This window comes from Mauremys mutica, chromosome 11 (genome assembly GCF_020497125.1).
Source record: "Mauremys mutica isolate MM-2020 ecotype Southern chromosome 11, ASM2049712v1, whole genome shotgun sequence".
In the NCBI taxonomy this organism is placed as follows: domain Eukaryota; kingdom Metazoa; phylum Chordata; order Testudines; family Geoemydidae; genus Mauremys; species Mauremys mutica.
This window is the reverse complement of record NC_059082.1, coordinates 81872039-81878039: the sequence shown is the minus strand read 5'-3', so window position 1 is coordinate 81878039 and position 6001 is coordinate 81872039.

The following is a 6001-nucleotide window of genomic DNA, read 5'->3' as shown; positions in this document are numbered from 1 at the left end:
CAAAACTTACTGTCTCTTTCTTCACAACCTCATACGTTCCAGAGAGTGACATGCATTCCAGGAGCCAATGTGTTCAGTAAGACCAGAGGTGGCACTTTCCGCAGCATCACCTTTTTATACGCTGACATCCAGATGATGGGAGGGAATGCAGTGAGCAATGCAGGGCTCCTGCTTTGACTTTGTTCCAAGAAACAAAAAAGGCCCAGCCCTCCTTTAGGCAGCCTTATGTGTCACAGACCAGCCTCGTTCTTTGGCACGGGTTTGGGCAGAGCAAAAAAATCATGGCACTATAGTTAAAGCCACTGTTTAAACACCTGTGCCCCCCCTTCACCCATCCAACATGGAGATGGACAATCCCAAAGCTGGAGGAAGAAAGTCAAAGAATTTCACATGAATTTTAGCTATGCAGTTAAATCGTTTTATTACTCTTATAAATAGGCGTGGCAGAATTGGATTTTGATTTTTTTGCCATTTCAATGGATAATATTTGTTTATTGTTTAAGCATTTTTATATGTTTATTGATTACAATTTTCACTGTGACACAAAATTATGGGTTCTGGGTGTTTTTTCCTGTTTTGATCCATTTAAATTTTCACAATTGAGGGAAATTAGAGGGGGCGAACAATAATTATTTAACGACAACGGATGTTGAGCTTCGAAAAGCTTTGTAACTGTTAGGACAAAAATTGTCAACATCCCAGGTCAAAATATACAAAGCAAAGATCCTCAAATGGAACTCTAATACGTTCTCAGGCAGCATTTTTCTTACCTTATCTAGCTGTACATTTCAAATGGTTGTCAGTGGACATATTTTTTTTGTTGGTTTGTGGGTGTCGGTAAAATCGATATTTACTGACATATCCCGATAAAAAGCTAATCCTGCCAAGCCTACTTCTGAAGATTCACCTGCTGTGAAGGTTTGAACGCTCCCAAATACTAGCGAAGTGATCAGGAGTTCCCAAGAAGTGCCCATCACCTTATAGGACTGGACCCATAAACTGAGAACAGGGGAGTTAACACATGTACCTGGCAGTTAGCACGTGGCTTCTCTATTTGCTGTTAAAATTATGATAAACTAATGAAGAGAAAGTTCATAAAATATTTTAATAGCATACCATTGCCTATATTAATTACATTGCACTTATCCTAACTGGTATAGGAATCATTCACTCAATAAGTAGACTAAAGAAAGATAATCTCAAAATACTTTTTTTTAATCTGGAAAAAATCTGACAAGAACAGTTCAACCAGCATTCTCATAGGCAGCCATTTGGATTTTTTTGGTTCAATCAGCAGGGAGATTTTGATTCTACCACCTTTTACCCTTAAAATCAAACCAAGTGTTTGAATGAGAGCATGGCCATTACTTTTTCATATGATTATTAACCATTTCTTCTATCTGGTTTTAAATCCAGAGCAATGTTTGTATGTGATATACTCTGAGAACCCAGCTGAACTCCCATTGAAGTCAATGGAAAGGCTCCAGTGGGAACTCACAACAGTGGGAATTGGATTAGGCATGTAATGAACAACAGTAGCTAGTGAGTTGAGAGGCATGAGAAATGGATCTGTGTTTCCACAGCCAAACTGACAGAAGTGGCCCATTCAGTGTAACCACTCAGCTGTCCACCACAGTGATAACGTTTAGTGAATCAGTTGTGTTCTTAATGTCAGAGAGTTATTAAAGGCCTTGGGGAAAATGAGGATGGTGGCTGGATAAGAGACCTCCAAGAAAACTAGTGGTCTTGGGTGTCTGTGGTAAAAAAAAGATTTGTGGAGTGTTGTCACAGGCTTAATGTTAGCACGGCCTGTCTAGAATCCGGAAATCCTCAGTTTCTGTGTCAGTCTTACCCTCAGTTTTATAACATTATCAGTTCCAATTCTGCACTGAAGTGCATTGACTTTAAGTGACATGAATCATCCTTCTATTGTCTTAAATTCTCATTTTGGTGATCACCGGCGCTCACGGAACATCTCTTGATGTGAACACAGTGGATTTATTGCCAACTAATTCCTGCAGAGCTACTCATTCCTCAGTGCAACAAAGAAGTTGTGCAATGCTTGTGACTTGCTAACCTGTCTAGTAAGAGCCTGGTTCTGTGACCCTTACGCTGAGTAGTTTTTATACAGGTGAGTAGTTCCCTTGGCTTTAGGGTGACTATTTGCACAAGCAGATGCTACTCAGCGTAAGAGCTGTAGAATCCGGCTGTAACTTAGGAGTTGCAAAGTTTGGATGGTATCAATCTGTGTATTTTTGCTTTACCTCCTGTGTCACCAGCGCCTTCAGATATAGTTGATGAGACAGAATAATTGTCAAGCTTGTTAATTAATGTCTCAGAGGACACTCATCCCTGTGCAGTATTTCAAGGTCAAGGACTGTTGAGTTGCTTACTGGTCACACAAACTGTAGGGCCACATCACTATTGTCCTTGGGAAATGTGACTCCATTTCTGTTTAAATTAGTGATGGAAAGATCTGGACTGCAGGGTTAAGTTGTTTTTTTTTATGGAGCTATACCTATCTCCTAGAGCTGGAAGGGACCTTGAAAGGTCACTGAGTCCAGCCCCCTGCCTTCACTAGCAGGACCAACTACTGTCCCTGACAGATTTTGATTTTTTTGGGTTTTTTTTATCACTGTCCAGCCTTTCAGGCATTTATCGGAAGCTTGTCAAGTGCATCTGAACATCGCTGCATTGGAAGTCTCATGAGAACAGGCTTATTTGTGAGAGCCACAAACATTTCTGACCCAGTTCACTTCGGAAATATCTTGACAGTGGTCTTAGGTAAGAGTTAGGGTTGGTGCATATTTTACCTGAAGTGGAGCCAGCCCTTCCAGTGGTTCTAACATCTATCTGAGAAGCTCTAGGGCTGAATAGGAGTGGAAACAAACAAACGACATATTACCATCTGCGGATGTAAAAACTAGTGAGTCGTGAGACTGGTCTCCAGGCAACTGGGGTATTTAAAAGGTATATGGTGTTATTACAGACATCGTTTCAATTTGTGAATAAAACACCCTACAGCCCTGTACTGGCTATGGGCCAAATCTAAACCTTGTGCACAGCACAGACTCATAGATTTTAAGGCCAGAAGGGACCATCATGATCATCCAGTCTGACCTGCACATCACAGGCCACAGAACCTCATCCACCCACTCCTGTAATAGACCCCTGACCTCGATCTGAGTTACTGACGTCCTCAAATCATGGTTTAAAGATTTCAAGTTACAGAGAATCCACCATTTACACTAGTTTAAACCTGCACATGATCCATGCCTCACAGTGCAGAGAAAGGTTAAAAGAAACCAAGGTTTCTGCCAATCTGACCCAAGGGAACATTCCTTCCTGACCCCAAATACACCGATAAGTTAGACCCTGAGCCTGTGGGTGAGACCCACCAGCCAGATGCCTGGGAAAGAATTCTCTGAGTAAACACACAGTTCCAACAGAGATTGGGTGTGAAGCCATCCTCCCCATAGGGCATGGGGTAGTAGCACTTCCACCCCACATGGTTTCTTTCCCCCTCATCTCCATAGTGGGGTATTGTTTGGTAGGTGGAATCACATAGTTCTGGATCTCCATTACCCATGCCTTCCTTGTTCTACTTCAGTCACCATGCTATGGGCACACGGAGCTCCTACGGAAATGTATTTGGTGACATGCAAGAGATGTGGACCTCAGGTACCTTCCTCCCCACTCCTTCTCCATGGAGCTACATTATCTACATTACACTCATGGTCACACAGAAGATCAATGACTGTGAGCATTCCTGCCAGAACATAAGAACGGCCATACTGGGTCAGACCAATGGTCCATTTAGCCCAGTGTCCTGTCTACCGACAGTGACCAATGCAAGCTGCTTCAGAGGGAATGAACAGAACAGGGCATCATCAAGTGATCCATCCCCTGTCGCCCATTCCCAGCTTCTGGCAAACAGAGGCTAGGGACACTTCTGAGCATGGTTTTGCATCCCTGCCCATGCTAGCTAATAGCCATTGCAGACCCATCCTCCATGAACTTGTCTAGTTCTTTTTGAACCCTGTTATAGTCTTCACAACATCCTCTGGCGAAGAGTTCCACAGATTCACTCTGTGTTGTGTGAATAAATACTTCCTTTTGTTTGTTTTAAACCTGCTGCCTACTAATTTCATTGGGTGACCCCTAGTTCTTGTGTTCTGAGGAGTAAATAACACTTTCTTATTTGCTTTCTCCACAGCAGTCATGATTTTATAGACCTCTAGCGTATCCCCCCTTAGCCGTCTCTTTTCCAAGCTGCCAGGCAGGTCTCTTGCACTGTATCATAGTTTTTAATCTGCTACTTCCCTGTTGATCTTCAGAATAAAACACAGAACTTTCCCTTGAACTTCATTAATCCTTACAAGACCTCACCTACCCAGCCTCACTGTTACACAATGACCCCGCGTTAGGTGAGATTTTGCTTTGAGTATAATATTAGCATTCCTGATGTACAACTCACAACATGAACTCACTTGTAAAATATGTGCAGATGCCTTAAGGGCAGGCTTAAAAACCTCAGCCCAGCCTAAATCCCCCTCTCCCCAATGAAGAGAACAGGGTTAGATGCTGGTGACCTGCATTGTAAGGAAAGGTATTTTGGATTAGGCATATAGGCTGAAATTCACCCCAGGGCCGAAAGCCAGCACAAGATCTGAGCACCGCGTATGTCCCATGTAAGCGCGGTGGGAGCCAGGAGCAGAGTTCTTTGGCAAGCAAGGGGCGCAGTGTCAATGCACAGGCTCAAGGACGCGATCTTTTGCCCAACTCCTAATGGTTTCTGCACTGGATTAGACAGGTGTGAGACTGGGGACTGGGCCTTTAAGGGCTGAGCTTCCCACACCGTCTGGCCAGCACGTGAAACACTCGTTATGCACAGCAGGGGAAACTGGACACAGCAAATGAGGCAGATCTCGTGTAAGCTCCTTAAGCACTGAGTGACAACTGAGCACTACAGCAGGCATGAAACTACCAGTATGTCATTCATTACTCCATAAAACAACTTATCTATCTATCTATTGCAATAAAAGAGAATGTGAGTATTAATGTGAACAAAACTGATTCTATGTCCCCCAATTTTCCATTTCTTACTAGTTTCAGAGTAGCAGCCGTGTTAGTCTGTATCCGCAAAAAGAGCAGGAGTCCTTGTGGCACCTGAGAGACTAACAAATTTATTTGAGCATAAGCTTTCGTGGGCTACTGCTCACTTCTTTGGATGCATGGAATGGAACATATAGTGAGGAGATCTATATATATATATACATACAGAGAGCATGAAAGAGCGTGAAAAGGTGGGAGTTGTCTTACCAACTCTGAGAGGCCAAGTCAGGAAAAAAAACTTTTGAAGTGATAATCAAGATAGCCCAGTACAGACAGTTTGATAAGAAGTGTGAGAATACTTACAAGGGGAGATAGAGTCAATGTTTGTAATGGCTCAGCCATTCCCAGTCCCTATTTAAATGTAAGGTGATTGTATCTAGTTTGCATATCAATTCCAGCTCAGCAGTTTCTCATTGGAGTCTGGTTTTTTTAATTGGCCTCTCAGAGTTGGTAAGACAACTCCCACCTTTTCATGCTCTTTCATGCATGTGTATATATCTCCTGTCTGTGTGTTCCAGTCTATGCAGCTGATGAAGTGGGCTGTAGCCCATGAAAGCTTATGCTCAAATACATTTGTTAGTCTCTAAGGGCTTGGCTACACTTACAAATTTGCAGCGCTGCAGCAGGGTGTGAAAACACACCCTCTGCAGCGCTGCAAATTGCGGCGCTACAAAGCGCCAGTGTAGTCAAAGCCCCAGCGTTGGGAGCCGCGCTCCCAGCGCTGTCCGTTATTCCCCACAGGGAAGTGGAGTACGGACAGCGCTGGGAGAGTTTTCTCCCAGCGCTGGCGCTTTGACTACACTTAGCGCTTCAAAGCGCTGCCGCGGCAGCGCTTTGAAGTGTAAGTGTAGCCAAAGCCTAAGGTGCCACAAGTCCTCCTGTTCTT